The sequence below is a fragment of the Stenella coeruleoalba genome, assembly GCF_951394435.1.
Source record: "Stenella coeruleoalba genome assembly, chromosome: 10".
In the NCBI taxonomy this organism is placed as follows: Eukaryota; Metazoa; Chordata; class Mammalia; order Artiodactyla; family Delphinidae; genus Stenella; species Stenella coeruleoalba.
Window position 1 is genome coordinate 54,755,574 of NC_137156.1, and position 25,669 is coordinate 54,781,242.

Consider the following 25,669-nt stretch of genomic DNA (forward strand, 5'->3'; position numbering starts at 1 on the left):
CCATCATCAGATGAATGGATAAAGAAGATGTGACACATATATACAACGGAATATTACTCAGCCATAAGAAGAAACGAAATTGAGCTATTTGTAATGAGGTGGATGGACCTAGAGTCTGTCATACAGAGTGAATTTGAAGTAAGTCAGAAAGAGAAAGACAACTACCGTATGCTAACACATATATATGGAATTTAAGAAAAAAAAATGTCATGAAGAACCTAGGGGTAAGACAGGAATAAAGACACAGACCTACTAGAGAATGGACTTGAGGATATGGGGAGGGGGAAGGGTAAGCTGTGACAAAGTGAGAGAGTGGCATGGACATATATACACTACCAAATGTAAAATAGATAGCTAGGGGGAAGCAGCCGCGTAGCACAGGGAGATCAGCTCGGTGCTTTGTGACCACCTAGAGGGGTGGGATAGGGAGGGTGGGAGGGAGGGAGACGCAAGAGGGAAGAGATATGGGAACATATGTATATGTATAACTGATTCACTTTGTTATAAAGCAGAAACTAACACACCATTGTAAAGCAATTATACTTCAATAAACATGTAAAAAAAATAATAAATAAAAATAGAACTACCATATGACCCAGCAATCCCACTACTGGGCATATACCCTGAGAAAACCATAATTAAAAAAAGAATCATGTACCACAATGTTCACTGCAGCTCTATTTACAATAGCCAGGACATGGAAGCAACCTAAGTGTCCATCGATGGATGAATGGATAAAGAAGATGTGGCCCATATATACAATGGACTATTACTCAGCCGTAAGAAGGAACGAAATTGAGTTATTTGTAGTGAGGTGGATGGATCTAGAGTCTGTCATACAGAATGAAGTAAGTCAGAAAGAGAAAAACAAATACCATATGCTAACGCATATATATGGAATCTAAAAAAATAGTACTGATGAACCTAGTGGCAGGGCAGGAATAAAGACGCAGACCTGGAGAACGGACTTGAGGACACGGGGGTGATGAGGAAGCTGGGATGAAGTGAGAGAGTAGCACTGACATATATACACTACCAAATGTAAAATGGATGGCTAGTGGGAAACTGCTGCATAGCACAGGGAGATCAGATCGATGCTTTGTGATGACCTAGAGGGATGTGATAGGGAGGGCGGGAGGGAGGCTCAAGAGGGAGGGGATATATGTATACATATAGCTGATTCACTTTGTTGTACAGCAGAAACTAACACAACATTGTAAAACAATTATACTCCAATAAAGATGAAAAAAAAAAGAACATACACAAATAAAAGGATACATGTTGAACACATTAGAACACACCAGGGTGGGGTGGAGAAAAGAATTGTGGCTATAAAGGGAATATATAAATGAGTAAATAAAACCAGAGGAGGACCTTCCCAGGATCAATGCACCTGGTCTAACTGCCACCTCCTAAGCTCCAGGTAAAACCTCTGTAGCATCTGCCCAGTGTCTGGGCTTGAACTTCCTCCTGGGTCTTCCATCATCTCCGAAAAGGGAAGAGAGCAGAAACGGCTTCTTCCCATTCTATAGACTCTCCACGACGCTATTTCAGTGATAGCTAACGGAATTTCAATGAACTTAATCACTGGCAGAATTGAGTCCAATTTTCATCTTTGTAATACAATTACATAATCCAAGAGCTTAAAAAATGTAAATGGAAAATGACACCTCTAGGCACATATGTAAAAATTTTTGTTGCCTAACATATGAAAGGACAATAGTAATTTCTGCTTTTAGGGTTATTTGAAATTCAAATGACATATATGTAAAATGCTTACCATAATACCTGGTGCAGGGTAAAGCACTCAATATGTAGTAGCTGCATTAAGTGAAATTGCGGGAGAGAAGTTGTTTTGAAGATGGTTAGTTGGAATTGTAAACATATTTTTGCCTAAGAAACAATATTAAAATTGGAGATGGCTGTAAATCCAGTTAGATCCAAAAGACAATTTAGAATGTTAAATGATTTGAAATATTACAGTCCTAACTAAACCACTGCTAATCAAATAACATTTATTAAGAGCCTACTATGTACTATATAGTAGGTGACTAATTTCCAATACGAGACAAAGTGTTTGGACCTCCACAGGTTTCCCTGACTATCCCACATGTAAGTTACTCTCAAAGTGTGGTCTGAGGACAGGGGCCTCTGCAATCCATTTGTTAGTGGTCTGTGATTAGAAAAGAACAGTCATTGAGAATAAACATTCAGAAAATGTTATGGCAATTTGATGGAGTAATTTTATGTCTATTGAATCTAATAATTACAAAAATTGGATTTAATTTTTGGTAAGTTACTTATATTGTATTTTACAAAAGTTTTGGCCCATAATGGGTTAGGCAGTGGGTGTAAGAATAACATACCTCAACACAGACCACAGACAATTGGAGAAGCACAGATGCAAAGTACCTCCATACTCCAGTCACTCCATCAGATCACCCTTATTTATTTTCTTTGTAGAAATTACCAGCATCTGAAATTAACATGTTTTTTGAATTTTTTTGTTTGTTGAATTTTGATCTTGTCTCCTTCCTTCTACTAGAGGGTAATTTTGGGGAGGGGCAGTCTTCTCTGTCTTAGTACTAACAGTCTGAACACTGTCCGATGTACACTAGACACGAAGCAAATATTAGTTGACCCAACAAGTGGGTTCAGTTTTAACTGCTGCTGTTAATACAACAAGAGTTGTCATTCAAGAGGCAGAGACCCTCAAAGCCCCATCCAGGTGTGGCTTCCAGCTGTCCTGAGGCTGTGAGAGGGGCCAGCGGCTCCCTCCTCCAAAACACAGGATTCAAATTTGTGACTCCCGAAAACCTCTAGAATTTAATGAGTAGTTAACTGCGTTGAATGACAAAGCTCTGCTCTCTGACCAATTAGCCTGCTAATTATAAACCTTTTTTAAGCTAAAGATATAGATTAGACTATAGTGTTAACGTATTTGAGCTAAACACCCTATGTGCCTGTGGTAATGAACTCTATTTTTTAAAAGAGTTTCCATGTATTTGCAGACCATTTTCTAATCCAGACTGACCTCCCTTGCCCTATTAGTGTGAATTACAGATCCTTCACTGTCATGGTTAAAGAGAGTAAGTTAATTTAGACCCCTGGATGACTAAAGCTGGGAGGATATTCTTAGTGGTTCTAATGACTGAATCTTGTGGTTTGCTGCGAGGACAGCATTAGGAGCTTCTATCAAAGTTAGAAAGGGGTGATGAAGAGATGTGCGTTCCAAGGGTTTAGGGGGATGTGGGGGGAGAGACAGGAAATAGGAAAAAAAGAAAAACTGTTTTCCAATTACTTAACAGCAAATGCCGTGGCTATCCTTATGAAAGGTCAGAAACACAGCAACTGAAGCTGTCACATACTAGACAATTTGATGATAGTAACTAAGAAAACACAAAAGGCAGCTAAACCTCCCCCCTACTGCTAAAGCTGGCTGAGGTAGATCAATTTTGTCATGGTTGTTGTGAAGAAATTGCACTTGTTTGATGTTTCACCAGCTGATCATGTAGTTTCCTAGGAAACATCCTTTTTCACTTAAATCTAATTCTCCCACGTTGTGGGATCTGATGAGTCACTCAGCCTGGCTTTCTTCTCACTTCCCTCTACCCATTAAAGGGGACCAACTGGCTGGAAATCTACCAAATGAAATGAATTTATTAGTTCTTTTCACCTTTGTTCTTCACTAAACTCTTTCGCTTCTTCCTCATAAGTCTAACTGCTTCCCTGATGTGAGGGGCCAGGGATAATGAAGAAGCCAGCCGGGCGTGTGATGTGAGCCAGTGCTGGACAGCGAATTCCATCAATTTCTCAGTTATTAAACTGTATCTCAGCTTCTACCTTTAAATGGAAAGCATTACGTGCATAGAAACGTTTTTGCCTTGTAACCTGTAGTGGAATTTGATGTCAGCTTAATTTTAGATTCCCAGTCACACTTTAATGGATGGTTATGAGAGAGAGAGAGACAGAAAGGGAGGGAACATACAAGTAAGAGAGCTTATGCAGATGTTTTTTATTCTTATTTGAAACAATTCATAGATTCATTGCCACAAAAAATCTAGAACTTCAAGATAATCAAAATATAATTTTAACTTGTGAAGTGCAGATATATGATATATAATATTTAATATAAATGTCATTTAATATAAATATAAAAATTAAATACACAATATATAAACATATTTAATATATTATCTATATCTAATAAAGATAAATATATAATTATATATAATATATAAATATATTTAATTTATATACGTGTAAATTAAAGTAGCTTGCTCACCCCTCCTAATACGCTGAGCCACAGTTAATTGAGGTCACACATTCTAAGCAGAGTTGTCTCTTTGGGGAAGTGGCATAGACATGAGTGACAGAGAGAGGTCTGTTGAGATTCAGCATGAATAAAGAATTCTCAGAGCAAAACCTCACTGACTTTTTGCTCTAATGGCAGCTCATGGAAGAGCCTAGGCTGCAGACTGTGGGAACACCCTCACTGGCCTACGCTGAGTTAGCTCTATTGTTTTCTTCCCTTTTTGCTACACTCACTGGGCCTTTACTCTGTGTTCATTACTTTCCTCATGTTATCTCATGTGAGATAAGGTACGGTATTTTTACCTCCATTTTACTGATGAGAATAATCAAGGTCTAGAATTGGTAAATGCTTTGCCCAAAGTCACACAGCTTGGGGCAGTTTTAGGGCTCATTCTCAGCTCTGATGTCCATGATCTTTATAATTCTACTGAATACATTCTTTCTCTCATGGGCAAATGTATTGGTTTTCTTTAAGATGAGAGATTGTAGAAGCTAAGAAAATGCCTTCATCTGAGCCACCAAGCTACTAAATTCACAAAAGCAATTGTAAATATATCCCAAGCCTAGATGGGTCTCACCAATATGGCTCAAAAAAAGCAGGATCAACATGGTAGGAAATTGAACTTTTGCAGTAAAGTTACCTGGGGCAGAGTGCCTGTCAGAGACTTGCTAACATAGCATCAGATAATCCTGAGAATGAGCTTTCACTCCTAGGATATGAGCAAAAAATGATACATTCTCAGTCACCTCCTGTGCTGAGGGTTCCTCATGCCGTTCGTTGTATCCACATGGATGGAAGGACCTAGGTTAGAGCACATTTCATGGGTGGCTAGGAATAAAGCCACCTTTGTGAAAATCATAACAATCTGCTCACTTGTATCTGCTTCCTACTTCAGGCTTCTTTTTTTTTTTTAAATATATATTTATTTGGCTGCGCTGGGTCTTAGTCGTGGCATGCAGGATCTTCATTGCCATGTGTGGGATCTTTGTTGTGGCACACGGGGATCTTTAGTGGCAGCATGAGGGATCTAATTCCCTGACCAGGGCTCGAACTTGGGCCCCCTGCATTGGGAGTGCAGGGTCTTAGCCACTGGACAGCCGGCGAAGTCCCACACTTTAGGCTTCTTAGTAAACATTGACCTGATTAATGGGCTTCATTGATAAACTCTTGAAAACCAGTAGTCTAACTCCAAAACAATGCATAAGTTAGCTCTTTGTCCATTGTGAACCGCCATAAACTTCAATGACATGCAACGATAAATCTGACTGTGGAGTAAAACTGCTCTAGGCTTGTATGATCTTGGATAGACTCACATGTCTGCGGCCGTCTAGACATCTAGGCTGGACTTGGTTAGGGAGCCTCTGTCTGCTCACATGTCTCTCATCCTTCTTCTGGGTCCAGTGGGCAGCCCAGGCCTGTTCTTTTCTTCATGGTGACAGAGGCTTCAGAGCACAAGTATAAAGACATAAGGCCTGGTTGAGGTCAGAGTCAGAACTGACAGATCATCACTTTAAGAGTTCTATTGGCCACACAGAGCTGTATAGTAGAACCCAAAAGACGCGTGCCCTGCTCTCCACAGAGCACTGCAGCGGTCAATGGCAAAAGATGTGGCTCCAGAGAGGATGCAGATTGAGGTTGATCATGTAATCTACCGGAGACAATGGACCACATTTTAAACTCTACGTCTACCACTAATGGTGTGAAATTGGGCAATTTATTTATAATCTGAGTCTTAATTTCTTTCTTTCTTTTTTTTCTTGTTAAACTGCATTATTCCTAGCACATGCAGTCCTTGTGAGAATTGAATGAGGAAAAGCACATGAAATTCCTCAACATGAAAATGGAACAGTAGCTGCACTAGGGCTCCACAAAGCGCCATCCTCCTTCTTACCCTGACCAATGCGCTCACTCACTCACTCATTTCCTTTCAATGTTCCCATTTCAGAAATGTTCCCATATGATGTTCGAGGAGACTCCCTCCTGAGGTCAGGAGACTGCATTCCAAGAGTCTATATTCTCTGCTTTGTCTCATTTTAGGCCCTTATATGCTACCATATGACAACTAAGACTATACAAGCAGTTATTTTCCAGGAGGCACAGATGTTGTCTGTTTCATTTGAGAAGCCAAGTCCTTATTGGTCCTACTTTCAAGGTCCATTTCGCAGGAAACATTTTATCCACAGAACAATAAACAGCAGCAAATGACATTATTAGTATCTAAAGAGTCATTAAATTCTACTCAGTATTAAAATGTCCCAAACTCTCTAGAGAGTTCTGAATATAGATGTTCATTTAACCTTCCTTTAAATTGCAGTATTTGAATGGGAGACGGAATCAGATTTTGGTCAGCAAATGTTACATAACAGCTGCTTGCAGAGGGCTCTTGTCTGTTCCCATTTCTTTTGGATGTTTGCATTTGCAACTGTAAGAAGAAATCTTTTCTTGGATGTAAGTTTGCCTTTACCTTCAGGCTCAAACAGCTTCTCTCACTGCTTTTTGGGGACAGTCATTGGATAGACCTCTGTGTCTTAAATTCCAGTAAAAATATCACAAACCCGTCTGGAATCCATCAATGACAGCTTCTGTCATGGCAGATGTAAAAAAAGATTAAATCAGAAAGAATAAGAAGCTTCGTGCATCTTTTGGGAGACCAGTCAGGACACCTTGTGACCTGGTTGAATCTGGAGGAGTTGTTTTTCTAAAGTTTACGTGTGTGAGTAGGCACAGATGTACTTTGCAGTGTGAGGATGACCCTGGATGTTTTGGAAGAAGGCCAGTAGCAGACAGCCCAGCAACCAGCCAGGACCCTAGGGAAGTGGCAGTAGGAGGTATCCTTGGCCTCAAATATTGGGTGGATTGAGCATTGTAATGGGAAATAGCAGCAGGGTATCTGCAGGTTCACAGAGGTATGCAGAGAAAGGGTGGCCTTATCCTGTGGAGCAAGATCGGGACCCGGCTCAAAAACCAGGTCAAAAAAATTTACTAGACCTGGATTCAAGGTTAAAACTAGATTCACCACGTCATTACACTGATGCTCTCTGTTTTGATGCTGAATTGAACTGCTCTGACCCCCAACCCTATTACACACTCAAGGTAGAAACACCTCTGCATACATGTGACTTCTCTTCCATCCATCTCCACCTCTGGTAGAGAATATTTTTCACCATTCACTCTGAGCCCTGAGAACAAACAAAAGTGGGCTGCGGACCTCTTTACATCCTGAGCCCTTCAAAAATCCCACAGGGCCCTGGCATAAAACAGAAAGTTGGAATTTCAAAGAGAACATAATTAAGTGACTACAGAGATGAGGTTGGGTTGTACAAGTGATGCTGACGCTCCCAGGGATTAGTGAAAGTAGAAAACCATTTACCACTCAGAGGCCTGAAAGGGCAAGGAGAGGAAACAGAGGCTGGTGAGAGCTGAAGCTGAAAACTTGAGAGCCCCTGACGTAAGGCCATCCTAGAGGTACTGGGTTCCTAATACAACTGAGACACTGAGGTGAGGAGACAGCTAGGGGATAAGTACCTTGACCTCTCTCTGTCCCAGACTCCTGCTAGGACAGCCCATTGGGGAACCCAATCAGAACCCAGAGGGTAAGGGAACCTTGGTGATGTAAGGGCTCAGACCTCGAAGGACCAGGGCCTGGCAGAGAAGGTAGAGTTTGGATATGAGGAAGGACAAGTGGAAAATGATGTAAAATGTATAACATGGTTAAGGCCCTTGAACATCATTTAGTCTATCAGTCTGACTTCTCTTTTTCAAATAAATTACCCTCACTGCCTTTAACCATCTTCTACTTATCAAGGCTGAGGCCTTGGAGATGAAATATTTCATAAATACATTCATATCATTTTAATAATTTCTTAGTATAGGATCTCAGAGATTTGTGTGCATTACTAAAAAAAAAAAGCAAAACCAAAAAGCAAATCTGTGGTGCTGACATGTAATATGATCTTCATTTCACTGAGAAGGAAGCTCGAAGACCCTGCAGGAGCTGAGACCTGTACGTATCCTTAGAGTGACATCACAGTGAGGTCTGATGCTAAGGTTACAGAACTCCCCAGTTGCCAGAACGCTTCCGTGCTGCCATGAAACTCTGTGAATGCCATAGGACCAATGCAATGGTACCAACTCCATTCCTCATTTACCGACCACTTAATATGTCCCAGGCACTGTGCTAGGTGCATAGGAGGGATAGAGTGGCAGTAAGACATCACAGAAGCAGAAACTTTAATCCTTTCAAAGACCCACTTAAGAGTGTCTGCCATCTGCATACTGCTGGTGTGCCAATGATATTCTGCCTATTTTTACAATAGTGGAAAAGCTAGCATTTACTCATTTGCTTCAATAATCTTCTCCCTTCTCTATTTTAGGTCCTTCTATGATATCATTTTAACTCCTTCTCTTTCTCCATCTCTTCCTTCCTACCCACAGCCCCAGCCCCATCTGCCTTCCCACAGTACTGAAAGCCAGTAGTTCCCAGGGGAAGCACTGCACCAGGATGAGGTTGCCTCTCGACACAAGGGATTCGAGATATCCTTTTTGCTCTGAGACATTGGTCCTCTGGTTATAACACTACATAGCTAATTACCAAGCATCTCCAGGTACTTGGCACGGAAACAGGCAAATTACACACATGATCTCCTTTAATTTGTTCCTATGAGTAAAATTTATTTGCACACATCAGTTCTTTGCTTACAGTGCTGCTGCCACCAAAATGATTAGTGTCATGAAACTGACAAGAAGCAAATCATCCTCATTTCTAACTTTGATGGCACTAAGTCTCAGTCTTCTCAGTTCTACGTGGTTCTCATTTGTTTTAACGGACACAAGTCTGAATATAAAATCAAGTAAAAATGGCTAAGTGGGGAGGAAAGGCTTGAAAAGGGAAAATGAGCCATCACATGGCATATGCTAGACTAACCTTGAACGAGTTTCATGAACACACATAACAGTGATAGAAAGGCAGCATGTAATCTAAGCCTGAATACTTGGTAAATCCCCCACTCTGTTATTCTGAAGCAGATCTCTGATGGGATCATATTCCTTTCCTTCTGTCTTCAGCCTTCTTTCCCTCTGTCTTGAGCCCTCTCTCCCTGAAACACCTCTTTATTTTCCCTGCCACTTTTTTCTGCACTTTTTAAAAACCAATCTTGGCTTTGGGGAGGGTTTCCCCAACAACTCTGGAAAAAGTTGCATTCAGTTACAGAACCGTGGAAATTTAGAGTCTGGAAGCAGTTTGGAAATCATCTAGTTGATCTTCCTCACCTCACCTATTGAGAACCCATAGTCTAGCAATGCAGAAATAGAGATTTCCATGATGATGGAAAATTTCCATATATGCACTGTCTGAAGTGGTAGCCACTAGCCACATTGTACATTGTACAATACATCACAGCTATTGTACACCTGAAATATGGTTAGTGTGACTGAATTCTTAATTTTATTTGCCTTTAATTTTAGTTTAAACTCAGAGGGCCACGTAGGGATAGAGGCTACCATATGGCATAGTGGAGGTCTAGAAATTCTTGGACTGTACCCAGTATCACATAGCTTTAAAGTAGAAGAATTCACCTGATTGTACAGGCCTATGACGCAGTGCAGGGGTCTTTAATGGTTTTCAAATACTGGAGTAAATCAACCAACTAAGCCCAGCATGCATAATTAAGGTACAGGTGAGAAGTGTCAGCTGCCTTGGCAATGACAAAGTAACACGGGAGCTGTCAGAATCTGGTAGGGCAAGAGGAAGAGGGGTCCACCAATAGCATCATCTTATAATATGTTGTACCAGATATGATGCTCACACTGATGAAAAGAAAAATAAGTTTGGATGTATTTTAAAATTTTTATAAAGACAGCTGAAATGGAAGCTAAAATATTTATAGAACCATAAAAATTAGGAGATGGGGGAACAAGAAAGACAAGATTGAATGGTTATAAGAATGTTGAATTTACTATTGAGCAGGAAGTTAATATATAGTGTCCTAAAATGGACAAATTAAAGAATAAATAAGCATGAACGGTTACAACATCTCTGAGCAGAAGAGGTGAAAGCTGTCTCTGCGGATGGGGCAATGAGTAGGGAGGGATGCAGAGACACACAGTGAGTTAATACTTCTCTGCATTTTATTATTTTGGGCTATGTTCATGCTTTTTATTTCTTAAATAAATAAAAGCTATTTTTATGAGCTTCATGGGTTTGAAATTAGGGCAGAAAATATATTTATCAGAATTTTCTTTTTTTAATGGAGGGATGCTGGGAAACAACACTGCACTCAGTGCAGGGGTCTTTAATGCATAACACTGCACTGAAGGCACAATTAAGTAGGTCACTGCTTTTCCTCATGCATTTAGCCAGACGTACAAAAATATTTACCCACAGAATCATTTGTATTTGTCTAATATATAAAGCCAGTGATTTCTGTCTGGCAGTCTCAGTCTCAGGCTGCAGTAAGTTAGATCTTCTAAACAATTATTCAGTGCAGTCAGAATAAGATGAATCAGGCTGAATATCACACAAATTCAAACACAGCTCTTAACACACTCCAGTCAAAGAACAGCAAACATAAAGGCAGATGTGATCTTACCTATTAGAATATCCCAGGAAAAAGTACTCCCAGCCTGTCTATTTGACACACATGCTGATACTGAATGGGGGTAGAACAAGAAGGCACTCACTTATGAGAGTTACGGGAAAGGAGGCAGAGATGCCGAGGTTGTGGCAATTAGAGCCCTTTTTTTTTTTTTGGACGGCGTGGGGGGAGGGGTTTGGGGCTATCAGGCAGCAGGTTTTTTTGGGTGAGAACTCAGCTCAGGAGCTGGGTGTTGCAGAGCCTGCTGGGTCCTGGGCTGCCGAAGCGGCGACTGCGGCAGCTCGTGCCTATGTTTCTTCTCCTTGAGGCGCTTGCGATGCTACAGGTCCCAGTCCTGCGGCAGCTTCCGGAGGCGGGCATTGCTCGGGTCCACGTGGTACTTCTCCTTCCGCTCTTGCTGCCGCCGCTGCCGGTTCTCACCGCTCTGGGCCACTTTGGCCATGCGCTCTTCCATGAACTGCTTCCCGGTTGACGCTTCTGCTCCTCGCCCAGCTGCCGCACCCGCAGTGCCTCCCGCTTGGCCCCCAGGCTCAGGTACCATTCGCACCCCTCAGCCTGCGGCTTCCGCGGCTGTTCCCGCGGTGGCCGTAAAGACGCCACCCTGGAGGCGGGCGCCAGGAGCCGCGTAGCGCGGCCCCAGCTGCCAGCGAAGGGTCAGCGGGTCATCCAGGTCTGGCCGCCAGGCTCCTGGAGTCCAGGCCCAGGGTGGTCACCAGGCCCGGCAGGCTGTGCGCCTCCGCACGGGCACCGCCATCTTGCCCATTACAATCCACTTTTGAGCTGGGTGTTGAAAATTGTGGACACCTGGCTGTAGCTAAGAGCTGAGGATGAGCAGCTGACCTTCTGCAGAGCTGTTGTACACAGACTGAGGGGCCAGAGTGTGGCGAGTCCACGGATCCTAACAAGGCATGGACATCTGGGTAAATGATACAGTTCATGGGCTGGGGAGCAGACTTCAGAGACCAAATGGAAGACTAGACCCCAGCCAGCCAGCGGGCGTGTGGAAGAAACGCCTTTCCCAGCACCGTCAGACTGGTCAATCCATCCCTCCTCTGCAGGAGCTTACTCTCCAAGTTTACACCTGAGAAGAGGTAAGTGGGGTACAAATGGGGTGTACCATAGTGTGACCCCCTGGGCAATAACCCCTGACCTTCTGACCATGGTCTGGTAAGACTCTAAGTGTCATGATGAATTTATTCTTATATGATCCTCGTACTTCACTTTAGCATTTCTGTTTTCAAGTCTCATTTCCTGAAATTTCATTTTGAGTCATTTCACATTCTTGAATATGATCCATACAGTAAACCGCCTGAAAAGTCATTGTACCTCTGTGGTCTAAGATGGTGCAGGATTCTCTCCATCTAGGCCTTATCAGGGCAAAGGAAACAAAATAAAAGCAATGTTAGTTGCTCTCATTCTGTAGCATAAATGAATTCTGGACACAGAGTAGTCCATGGTTTTTCTATGCCTGACAGGCCTAGAAAGAGAAACATTCACCTCAAGGATTTCATCCTCCTTCCTACGTTGACTGCACACTGCCTGTCTCACTAACCCAATGGACATACTTCTTAGGCTCCAACATCAGATTTTTGCCAAAAATTCCCAAGGAAACTGTAAGCTAGCCCTATACAGGATCTAGACCTCCTTGACCTCATCCAGTTTCTTTTTTTTTTTTTTTACATCTTTATTGGAGTATAATTGCTTTAAAATGATGTGTTAGTTTCTGCTTTATAGCAAAGTGATACATATACATATATTCCCATACCTCCTCCCTCTCGCGTCTCCCTCCCACCCTCCCTATCCCACCCCTCTAGGTGGTCATAAAGCAATGAGCTAATCTCCCTGTGCTATGTGGCTGCTTCCCTCTAGCTATCTCTTTTACATTTGGTAGTGTATATATGTCCATGGCACTCTCTCACTTCGTCCCAGCTTACCCTTCCCCCTCTCCATGTCCTCAAGTCCATTCTCTCTGTCTGTGTCTTTATTCCTGTCCTGCCCCTAGGTTCTTCAGAAACTTTTTTTTTTTTTAGATTCCATATATATGTGTTAGGATAAGGTATTTGTTTTTCTCTTTCTGACTTATTTCACTCTTTATGACAGGTTCTAGGTCCATCCATCTCAATACAAATAACTCAATTTCATTTCTTTTTATGGCTGAGTAATATTCCATTGTATATATGTGGTGCATCTTCTTTTTTTTTTTTTTTTTTTGTGGTATGCGGGCCTCTCACTGTTGTGGCCTCTCCCGTTGCAGAGCACAGGCTCCGGGCGCGCAGGCTCAGTGGCCATGGCTCACGGGCCCAGCCGCTCTGCGGCATGTGGGATCTTCCCGGACCGGGGCACAAACCCGTGTCCCCTGCATCGGCAGGCGGACTCTCAACCATTGTGCCACCAGGGAAGCCCCTGGCACATCTTCTTTATCCATTCATTTGTCAATGGACACAGGTTGCCTCCATGTCCTGGCTATTGTAAATAGTGCTGCAGTGAACATTGTGGTACATGTCTCTTTGAATTATGGTTTTCTCAGGGTATATGCTGAGTAGTGGGATTGCTGAGCCGTATGGTAGTTCTATTTTTAGATTTTTAAGGAACCTCCATACTGTTCTCCATAGTGCCTGTATCAATTTATATTCCCACCGACAGTGCAAGAGGGTTCTTTTTTCTCCACACCCTCTCCAGCATTTATTGTTTGTAGATTTTTTGATGATGGCCATTTTGACCAGTGTGAGATGATACCTCATTGTAGTTTTTATTTGCATTTCTCTAATGATTAGTGATGTTGAGCATTCTTTCATGTGTTTGTTGGCAATCTGTATATCTTCTTTGGAGAAACGTCTATTTAGGTCTTCTGCCCATTTTTGGACTGGGTTGTTTGTTTTTTTGATACTGAGCTGCATGAGCTGCTTGTAAATTTTGGAGATTAATCCTTTGTCAGTTGCTTCATTTGCAAATATTTTCTCCCATTCTGAGGGTTGTCTTTTAGTCTTGTTTAAGTTTTCCTTTGCTGTGCAAAAGCTTTTAAGTTCCATTTGTTTATTTTTGTTTTTATTTCCATTTCTCTAGGAGGTTGTCAAAAAGGATCTTGCTGTGATATATGTTTTACAGTGTTCTGCCTGTGTTTTCCTCTAAGAGTTTCATAGTGTCTGGCCTTATGTTTTGGTCTTTAATCCATTTGGAGTTTATTTTTGTGTATGGTGTTTGGGAGTGTTCTAATTTCATTCTTTTACATGTAGCTGTCTAGTTTTCAAAGCACCACTTATTGAAGATGCTGTCTTTTCTCCGTTGTATATTCTTGCCTCCTTTATCAAAAATAAGGTGACCTTATGTGTATGGGTTTATCTCTGGGCTATTTATCCTGTGCTATTGATCTATATTTCTGTTTTTGTGCCAGTACCGTACTGTAGCTTTGTAGTATAGTCTGAAGTCAGGGAGCCTGATTCCTCCAGCTCTGCTTTTCTTTCGTAAGATTGCTTTGGCTATTCTAGTTCTGTGAAAAATGCCATTGGTAGTTTGATAGGGATTGCATTGAATCTGTAGATTGCTTTGAGTAGTATAGTCATTTTCACAGTGTTGATACTTCCAATCTAAGAACATGGTATATCTCTCCTTCTGTTTTTATCATCTTTAATTTCTTTCATCAGTGTCTTGTAGTTTTTTGCATACAGGTTTTTGTCTCCTTAGGTAGGTTTATTCCTAGGTAGTTTATTCCTTTTGTTGCAGTGGTGAATGAGAGTGTTTCCTTAATTTCTCTTTCAGATTTTTCATCATTAGTGTATAGGAATGCAAGAGATTTCTGTGCATTAATTTTGTATCCTGCTACTTTACCAAATTCATTGGTTAGCTCTAGTAGTTTTCTGGTAGCATCTTTAGGATTCTGTATGTATAATATCATGTCATCTGCAAACAGTGACAGCTTTACTTTTTCTTTTCTGATTTGGATTCCTTTTATTTCTTTTTCTTCTCTGATTGCTGTGGCTAAAACTTCAAAAACTATGTTGAATAATAGTGGTGAAAGTGGACAGCCATGTCTTGTTCCTGATTTTAGAGGAAATGGTTTCAGGTTTTCACCATTGAGAATGATGTTGGCTGTGGGTTTGTCATATATGGCCTTTATTATGTTGAGGTAAGTTCCCTGTGTGCCTATGTTCTGCACGGTTTTTATCCTAAATGGGTGTTAAATTTTGTAGAAAGATTTTCTGCATCTACTGAGATGATCATATGGATTTTCTCCTTCAATTTGTTAATATGGTGTATCACGTTGATTGATTTGTGTATATTGAAGAATCCTTGCATTCCTGGGATAAACCCCACTTGATCATGGTGTATGATCCTTTTAATGTGCTGTTGGATTCTATTTGCTAGTACTTTGTTGAGGAGTTTTGCATCTATGTTTATCAGTGATACTGGTCTGTAGTTTTCTTTTTTTGTGACATCTTTGTCTGGTTTTAGTATCAGAGTGATGGTGTCCTCGTAGAATGAGTTTGGGAGTGTTCCTCTGCTATATTTTGGAAGAGTTTTAGAAGGATAGGTGTTAGCTCTTCTCTAAATGTTTGATAGAATTCGCCTGTGAAGCCATCTGGTTCTGGGCTTTTGTTTGTTGGAAGATTTTTAATCACAGTTTCAATTTCAGTGCTTGTGATTGTTCTGTTTATATTTTCTGTTTTCTCTTGGTTCAGTCTTAGAAGGTTGTGCATTTCTAAGAATTTGTCCATTTCTTCCAGGTTGTCCATTTTATTGGCATAGAGTTGCTTGTAGTAATCTCTCATGATCCTTTGTATTTCTGCAGTGTTAGTTGTTACTTCTTTTTCTTTTCTAATTCTATTGATTTGAGGCTTCTCCCTTTTTTTCTTGATGAGTCTGCCTAATTAATGGTTTATCAATTTTGTTTATCTTCTCAAAGAACCAGCTTTTAGTTGTATTGATCTTTACTATTGTTTCCTTCATTTCTTTTTCATTTATTTCTGATCTGATCTTTATAATTTCTTTCCTTCTGCTAATTTGGGGTTTTTTTGTTCTTCTCTAATTGCTTTATGTGTAAGGTTAGTTGTTTATTTGAGATGTTTCTTGTTTCTTGAGGTAGGATTGTATTGCTATAAACATCCCTCTTAGAACTGCTTTTGCTGCATCCCATAGGTTTTGGGTCATTGTGTTTTCATTGTCATTTGTGTCTAGGTATTTTTTGATTTCCTCAGTGATCTCTTGGTTACTTAGTAGTGTATTGTTTAGCCTCCATGTGTTTGTATATTTTACAGATTTTTTTCCTGTAATTGATATCTACTCTCATAGCATAGTGGTTGGAAAAGATACTTGACACGATTTCAATTTTCTTAAATTTATCAAGGCTTAATTCGTGACCCAAGATATGATCTATCCTGGAGAATGTTCCAGAAGCACTTGAGAAGAAAGTGTATTCTGTTGTTTTTGGATGGAATGTCCTGTAAATATCAATTAAGTCCCTCTTGTTTAATGTATATTTAAAGCTTGTTTTCTGTATTTATTTTCATTTTGGATGATCTGTCCATTGGTGAAAGTGGGATGGTAAAGTCCCCTACTATGATTGTGTTACTGTCGATTTCCCCTTTTATGGCTGTTAGCATTTGCCTTATGTGCTTAGGTGCTCCTATGTTAGATGCATAAATATTTACACTTGTTATATCTTCTTGTTGGATTGATGCCTTGATCATTATGTAGTGTCCATCTTTGTCTCTTGTAATAGTCTTTATTTTAAAGTCTATTTTGTCTGATATGAGTATTGCTACTCCAGCTTTCTTTTGATTTCCATTTGCATGGAATGTCTTTTTCCATCTCCTCACTTTCATTCTGTGTGTGTCCCTAGGTCTGAAGTGGGTCTCTTATAGACAGCATATATGTGGGTCTTGTTTTTGTATCCATTCAGCTTTTCAATGTCTTTTGGTTGGAGCATTTAATCCATTTATATTTAAGGTAGCTATTGATATGTGTGTTCCTTTTACCATTTTCTTAATTGTTTTGGGTTTGTTTTTGTAGGTCTCTTCCTTCTCTTGTGTTTCCTGCCTAGAAAATTGCCTTAAGGATTTGTTGTAAAGCTGGTTTGGTGGTGCTGAATTCTCTTAGCTTTTGCTTGCCTATAAAGGTTTTAATTTCTCCATCAAATCTTAATGAGATACTTGCTTGATAGAGTACTGTTGGTTGTAGGTTTTTCCCTTTCATCACTTTAAATATGTCCTGCTACTCCCTTCTGGCTTGCAGAGTTTCTGCTGAAAGATCAGCTGTTAACCTTATGGGGATTCCCTTGTGTGTTATTTGTTGTTTTTCCCTTGCTGCTTTTAATATTTTTTCTTTGCTTTTAATTTTTAATAGTTTGATTAATATGTGTCTTGGCATATTTCTCCTTGGATTTATCCTGTATGGGACTCTTTGCACTTCTTGGACTTGATTGACTATTTCCTTTCCTATATTAGGGAAGTTTTCAGCTATAATCTCTTCAAATATTTTCTCATTCCCTTTCTTTTTCTCTTCTTCTTCTGAAGCCCCTATAATTCGAATGTTGGTGCATTTAATGTTGTCCCAGGGGTCTCTGAGACTGTCCTCAATTCTTTTCATTCTTTTTTCTTTATTCTGCTCTGTGGTAGTTATTTCCAGTATTTTATCTTCCAGGTCACTTATCCGTTCTTCTGCCTCAGTTATTCTGCTATTGATTCCTTGTTAGAGAATTTTTAATATTTATTGTGTTGTTCATCGTTGTTTGTTTGCTCTTTAGTTCTTCTAGGTCCTTGTTAAACATTTCTTGTATTTTCTCCATTCTATTTCCAAGATTTTGGATCACCTCTGAATTCTTATTCAGGTAGACTGCCTATTTCCTCTTCATTTTTTTCTTCTGCTGGGTTTTTACCTTACTCTTTCATCTGCTGTGTGTTTCTCTGTCTTCTCATTTTGCTTAACTTACTCTGTTTGGGGTTTCCTTTTCACAGGCTGTGGGTTTGTAGTTACCGTTGTTTTTGGTGTCTGCCCCAAGTGGCTAAGGTTCGTTTAGTGGGTTGTGTAGGCATCCTGGAGGAGGGAACTAGTGCCTATGTTCTAGTGGATGAGGTTGGATCTTGTCTTTCTAGTGGGCAGGACCATGTCCGGTGGTTTATTTTGGGGTGTCTGTGACCTTATTATGATTTTAGGCAGCCTCTCTGCTTTAGAGAGGGGTTGTGTTCCTGTCTTGCTAGTTGTTTGGCATAGGGTGTCCAGCACTGTAGCTTGCTCGTCTTTGAGTGGAGCTTGGTCTTAGCATTGAGATGGAGATCTCTGGGAGAGCTTTTACTGTTTGATATTACATGGAGCTGGGAGGTCTCTGGTGGACCAATGTCCTGAACTTGGCTCTCCCACCTCAGAGGCACAGGCCTGAAACCTGGCTGGAGCACCAAGACCCTGCCAGCCACACAGCTCTGAAGAAAAGAGAGAAGGAAGGAAAGAAAAAAGAGAGAGAGAGAGAGAGAGAAAGAAAGAAAGAAAGAAAGAGGGAAAAAAATATTAAAAAATAAAATAATTATTAAAAATAAAAAAATTATAAAGTAATTTATAAAAAAGAAAGAATGAAAGAAGAGAACAACCAAACCAAAAAAAAAAATCCACCAGTGATAACAAGCACTAAAAACTATACTAAAAAAAAAAAAAAGGGCAGACAGAACCCTAGGACAAATGGTCAAAGCAAAGCTATACAGACAAAATCACACAAACTCCACCGCCTCAATTTTGGGATGATTCGTTGTCTATTCAGGTATTCCACAGATGCAGGGTACATCAAGTTGATTGTGGACATATAATCCGCTGCTCCTCAGGCTACTGGGATAAATTTCCCTTTCTCTTCTTTGTTCGCACAGCTCCTGGGGTTCAGCTTTGGATTTGGCCCCGTCTTGCGTGTAGGTCGCCTGAAGGCGTCTGTTCTTTGCTCAGACAGGATGGGGTTAAAGGAGCAGCTGATTAGGGGGCTCTGGCTCACTTTGGCTGGGGGGAGGGAGGGGTGCGGAATGCGGGAGAGCCTGCGGCAGCAGAGGCCGGCGTGACGTTGCACTAGCTTGAGGCGCACCGTGCGCTCTCCCGGGGAAGTTGTCCCTGGATCACGGGACCCTGGCAGTGGCGGGTTGCATGGGCTCCCCGGAAGGGCGGTGTGGAGAGTGACCTGTACTTGCACACAGGCTTCTTGGTGGCTGCAATAGCAGCCTTAGCATTTCATGCCTGTCTCTGGGGTCCTCTGGCTATCAAGCCGAGGCTCGCGCCTGTCTCTGCAGCTTGTTTAGGCGGTGCTCTGAATCCCCTCTCCTCATGCACCTGGAAACAACTATCTCTTGCCTCTTAGGCAGTTCCAGACTTTTCCCCGGACTCCCTCCCAGCTAGCTGTGATGCACTATCCCCCTTCAGGCTGTGTTCACGCCGCCAACCCCAGTTCTCTCCCTGCGATCCAACCGAAGCCCGAGCCTCAGCTCTCAGCCCCCGCCCGCCCTAGCAGGTGAGCAGACAAGCCTCTCGGGCTGGTGAGTGCTGGTCGGCACCAATCCTCTGTGAGGGAATCTCTCCACTTTGCTCTCTGCACCTCTGTTGCTGCGCTCTCCTCCGTGTCTCTAAAGCTTCCCCTCAGCCACCCCCGCCCCCTGTCTGTCAGTGAAGGGGCTTCCTAGTGTGTGGAAACTTTCCCTCCTTCACAGCTCCCTCCCACTGGTGCAGGTCCCGTTCCTATTCTTTTGTCTCTGTTTATTCTTTTTTCTTTTGCCCTACCCGTGTACGTGGGGAGTTTCTCACCTTTTGGGAAGTCTGAGGTCTTCTCCCAGTGCTCAGTAGGTGTTCTGTAGGAGTTATTCCACATGTAGGTGTATTTCTGATGTATTTGTGGTGAGGAAGGTGATCTCCATGTTTTACTCCTCTGCCATCTTGAAGGTCTCCCCTCCCTCATCCAGTTTCTATAGATCATTTCTATCAAGTGTAGATCTTTCTTCCAGAAACCCCCTTGCTTCCATTTTGGCCTCATTGCTCTTGCAGGATGCCAAGAATTACCATGGGTGTCCTACTTTCTTCAAAGCTGAGTTCACAAAAAGTCATGCCTACTGTCTTAGTCTTCTCAGGCTGTCATGCCAAAATACCACAGACTGGGTGCCTTAAACAACAGATTTTAATTCTTTTACAGTTCTGGAGGCTGGAAAGTCCAAGATCAAGATGTCAACTAATGGATTTCGGGTTTAGCTCTCTTCCTGGCTTGCATATGGTTGCCTTCTTGCTATGTCCTCACATGGACTTTCCTCTCTGCAGGCACATGGAGGGAGAGAGAAATAGCTCTCTCTCTCTCCTCCCCTTCTTATAAGGCCATTAATGACATCATAAGTCCCACCCTCATGACTAATCAAACCCTAATTTCCACCCAAAGGCTGCATATCCAAATACCATCACACTGGAGATTAGTCTTCAATATATGAATCTGTGGGGGAGAACAAACATTCAGTCCAAAACATTCCACCCCTAGCCCCCTTCTCCAAATTTATGGCTTTCTCTCATGCAAAATACATTAATTCCACCTCAGCAGTCCCCAAAGTTTTCACTCTTTCCAGCATCAACTCTAAAGTCTGAAGTCCAAAATCTCATCTAAATATAATCTAAATTAGACATAAGTGAGACTAAAGGTATAATTCATCCTGAGGCAGAATTCCCCTCCAGCTGTGAATCTGTCAAAGAAGACAAGTCATGCGCTTCCAAAATACAATAATGGTACAGGAATAGGTTAGACGTTCCCATCCCATGGGAGAAATAGGAAAGAAGTAAAGGGTGACAGGTCCCAAGACGATCCAAAACCTAGCAAGGCAGATTCCACCTCATCGTAAGGCTCCAGAATAATCCTCATTGGTTCAATGCTCTGACCCACCGGGGTGGCAGTCCCATCTTCTAGACCCATGGTCCCATCTTCAGATCCCCTGGGGTTGATAGTCCATTCCTCAAGGCTCTGCCAGGTGGCAGTAAGCTCCCAAGGATGGAGCACCCCTGTCCCCAGGGCTCTGGACAGCACACAGTACAGTGGAGGCAGTCCTGGTCATCTCTGAATCCCCTTCAGGATCATTCTTTTCTTTTCTCAAAGCATGGCACACAGTCACAGCTGAGTAGCTGTATGGTTCAGTCCTGTAGGATCAATTAATTTTGACAATTTCTTTTTTTTTTCTGTCCCCTTTATTACCAGGTGCTAGTGTTTCACTTGTATAATCCCATCTCTATTCCTGGCTTCTGCTGAGATGGTGGCTTAAGTTCATGAATGGTACCCATGATCTCTTTTTCAAACGGTTGTTCAGTCATCCTCTTAGTGTTCTCTTCAGAACAGACTTTCTCATTTTTTTGCAGTATGGATAAACTAATAATTTTGCAATATCTGCACATTCTGGTTCATTTTCCCTTAACTATTCTATCTTCATCCCTCTCCTTTTGCATTTTACTATAAGCAGTAAGGGAGACCCAGGCCACACCTTCAGTACTTTGCCTAGAAAGCTTCTCTGCTAAATACCTGATTTCATCACTCACAAATTCTATCTTCCACAAAACACTAGAACACATTTTAGCCACGTCCTTTACTACTTTATAACAAGGATCTCCTTTCTTCCAGTTTCCAATAACATGTTCCCCATTTCCATCTAAGCTTTCACCAGAATTGCCTTTAGCTTCCATATTTCTAGCACAGACCTCAAAACACTGCCAGCCTCTACCCATTACCAGTTCCTAAGTCACTTCCACACTTTTAGCTATTTGTTACAACAGTATCCACTTCTTGATACCAAAATCTGTATTAGTCTGCTCAGGCTGCCGTAGCAAAATATCACATATGGGGTGACTTAAACAATGGAAATTTATTTTCTTGCAGTTCTGGAGGCTTGGAAGTCCAAGGTCAAGGTGCTAGATGATTCCATTTCTGGTAAGGACTCTCTTCCTGGCTTGCAGGTGGCTGCCTTCTTGCTACATCCTCAACCCAGTTACCTCCCAAAGGCTCCATTTCCAAATAGCATCACATTGGGATTTAGGGTTTCAGTATGTGAATTTTGTGGGAGACACAGACATTCAGCCCAAACAACTACTTAGCATGAATGTATGTTCGTTGCTCACAGACCTAGCTGCTAAGGGTGGATGGAGATCATATTTCCTTGCTTTATGATCCAGCCCTCTGATTATCCCTCTTGATTTGTTTTCCTCCAGCCCCTCTTAGTATGACTGTTTGAACTTGGATCACACCATCCACAGGAGAAGTTTGCGTGCATTTTGGTCCACATAACATAATTTATGAATTTATGTAATCACTGTTGTCCCTTCCCCAGAGTATCTTCCACCTCAAAACCCAGCACTTATATTTTTTCCTCCACTTCAATTACATCTTCTGGCCAGTGTAGATGTTTCCTTCGTTCACTAAGAAATAGTACAGGACCAGAACTCAAACATACTTGACAGGTTTGTGGTGCTGCTGAGAATTACCCTGATGACTGAGTGATGTGAAGACAGCCGGCCACAAATTTCACATTAACTCTCAATCTCAGGCTTTGTGTTAGCTCTCAATCTGTTTATTATAGTTTCCAGTGCTCTGTGTTGTTTGCTTAACTTTTGGCATTCTGTCTTTAGTGATTTGACCATTTGGAGGTCAGCTTGACCCAGGCAGACAGCAATCTGACAGTCTAATTTCTTTCATGCCATCTGAGGGGTCCTCTGAGTTGCAGCTGGGAGAGATTCAATGCTAATTGTTGATGTGTTGAAAGCTTGTGGTGTCCATCTTCAAAATCAGGCGAGAGATGTTTCCAGCTGGCTAGGACTTCAACAGAGTAATTCAACGCTTAAGTCGTGGACCCATGACAAATAGATCCTATAGGTTTCTGCTAGTTAAAGGGAAATATCAGAAAGAGATCGGGTGGCTTCTTAAAAAATTTAGATACAAAGAGGGAAGGAGGAAAAGATGGGAAAAGAAAGAAAAGGATAACAAATGGTTTTTATACATGAACATTTTCTCATCTTAATATAAGAAATAGGGAGACTTCTTTTTCTTTTACTGTTGAATCTGCTTCTGATCTTAATCATGATTTAAAATTCGCTGTTGGCTACGGAGTATGGGTATTTCATCTTTGTCTTTAACATCGGTGAAGTTGTGGTAAGGTGTCCATGGACTTGAAAGAACACAAATAGTTCAGAGGTTTTATGGGAAGGTTTTCAAGCATGGGACAATTTGCAGTCAAGAAATCTTCATTAAATTCTAAACTCTTCAATTAAAGATGGTATATCAATTATTTAAGCTCCCGGGACCTTAATATCCACATTTGCCAGTTGAAAGGGTTGATGAAATGACACCTAAGACTTTCAGAATTTCTAATAGAAGTATTCTGTGCTCTGCTATGCTCTGCTATGCTATGCTATTCTGTTCTTCGGTGTTCTTGAAATCATTCATAGATGGGAAAATCATTTAATTTATCATCCAAACCAGGACAGTTTTGATACCCTTCAAAGTCAAAATGAAATATTGCTTTGTAAAAGAATTAACCTTTTAAAAAGTTTGAAAGATCACAGAGGGAGATGGGGGGTAATTTAATTAAATTTTTTTATGGATTTTGGAAATAAAAATTCCACTGCTAATAAAGAACACTTTCTTTACATGTGTGTTGGCACTTCTGCACCCCCAGCTTTAACGGTGTTGGGAGCCATGCCTGGAGTTGCCATTCAAAGGGTTCCTTCGCTAAGAACCCTACCTTAGTGTGCTGCTCCCTCCCACCCACCTATGGGTCAGGAGTCCCTCCTTGGGGTTCCCACAGCACCAGTGCAAATCCCTAGCACAGGAGCCAGTACACTGTTTTATAATAGTTAGTTTCCTTGCTTGTCTTCTTGAGAAGATGGAGGGCAAAATCTGGCTCTTTCATCTCTGTCACCCTAGGACATGGGCATCAGGGCTGAGACTAAAGGAAGACAAGTCATCCCCTCTCAGGGTCGTGTCATGTCGTGTCGTGTCATGCAGGGTGAGCACTTGTGTGGACCTGAGTGTGATGCCTCCTGACGTTTGGTCCCCTAGGTGCCTTGCTTGCCTCACTCTGGTCCAGGCCCTGATGGGTAGAGTGCTTTAGCACATAATAATCCTGTAGAAAAACCAGTGACATGAGCAAATACTGAACTTTAGAGTCAGGGTTCGTTTTTATTATTATTATTATTATTTTTTTTTTTTGCAGTAAGCGGGCCTCTCACTGTTATGGCCTCTCCCATTGCGGAGCACAGGCTCCAGACGCGCAGGCTCAGCGGCCATGGCTCACGGGCCCAGCCGCTCCGCAGCATGTGGGATCTTCCCGGACCGGGGCACGAACCCGTGTCCCCTGCATTGGCAGGTGGACTCTCAACCACTGCGCCACCAGGGAAGCCCCAGGGTTCGTTTTTAAATGTAGGTTTTATTATTATTTCAGAATGGTGAGGCCAACAGATCAGAAGATGATTGCCATTGAAAAGACGGTTTGTTACTCACAGTTCCCAAGAGGAGGGGGCATGCCACGCTATGCAGGGGTCACATGGGGAAGCATCAGGGCTGGTAAGCCACTTGTAGGCCAGTCCTTTACTAGCTCTGGAAATTGTCTGGTCCTCAGAAGGCAGTCTCTCCAGCTCAGCAAGGCTCCAAGATATCAGAGCATCAGAATGAAAAGACGTGTGTAATCCAGGCCTGACAGTTTGAATATGTGCTGCCATATATAAGCCTCGTGGCCTTAAGCATACCAGCCTGTCTCAGAAAACAGGAGGGTTAATAATGCAGCAACCTTACTGGGTTGTCATGAGGATTAGAGCAAGAAGCCTGGCACACAGTAGATGCTCAAGAAATGACAAACATTAGTCAGTATGCACAGTAGACTATCTATAACATGGCATATGCATTTGTGCATATATACCACAGCTTGTGTGGGGAGAGAGCTTTGTTGTTGTTTTGAAAATGACCTCCACTTTTGGCCACTTCTTTGAATCATATTCTGAATAATTCTGCAAAATAGACTAACTGCTCCTGGAAACTTGAGTCTCTCTCCAGGGTCCTAAAACTTTTTGCTTTGAACAAGGCTAAAAATAACCCAAGTACCCTCCTTCCCTGTGGGATGATGGTGCTACAGACTTCACAGAGGAAGTCAGGAGATTCAGGGGACTGTGGACTTGTATTCCAAAGAAAGTTTCTGGAACTTTCCAAAGCTTCAAAAAGAAGTTAGTTCTGAATGCTTTATAAGTTTCAGAAGAAGCTCTCTCTAGGCTGGTACGGTGACAGCAGCAGTTTCTTCCGACATCAAGCAGGAATTTTTATTAGCACAAGGGCTTGTTAAAGAGAGGCCCTAAACGTGGCACATGGAAGCAGCAGTGGACAAAGGATCAGTTTTGTCATCAAGTATTAGCTTTCGCTTGACAGCATTTAGGGATCGGGGGTTATATAGAACCATTAACTTCAGACCTTTGCCTCCCATATCAGGGTTAACATCAGTGGGTTGGAAGAGAAGAGAAATCACAAATGACGTGTTGTGTGAGCTGCAAAGAAGAGGTACTGTGTTTGTGGTAGAGATAAACATAGCACCGTTCTCCGGGGACCTGTGCTAGTCTCATGCTGTCATTCTGTGTAAAATAGGATCCTGATCAGGAATCCTATGACAGTGAGAAGCCTTCCCCTGGGCCTCCTTCAGGGGTTGGAATGGGTCTTTGCCAGGCAGCGTTAGGAGGCTGACACTGCTTAAACTGAGCCTAAATATACACAAGGAGACTAGAGTGTGGGCAGCATAAACATGTTCTT

General features: G+C 41.8%; 1 protein-coding gene across 12 annotated transcripts in view; it reads left to right on the forward strand.

The window, feature by feature from the left end:
* Positions 1-25,669, forward strand: part of ARPP21 (cAMP regulated phosphoprotein 21) — a 1,021,360-nt gene that overhangs the window by 378,754 nt on the left and 616,937 nt on the right. The window contains exon 1 of one of the 12 annotated variants that reach the window (XR_013830184.1): positions 10,639-11,999. The exons of 10 other annotated variants lie outside the window; for them this stretch is intronic. The gene's annotated coding sequence lies outside the window, so the exon portion shown is untranslated. Of the gene's footprint in view, positions 1-10,638; positions 12,000-21,797; positions 21,815-25,669 lie in introns of those variants that run through there. One more of the 12 variants, XR_013830185.1, reaches the window with a different exon arrangement.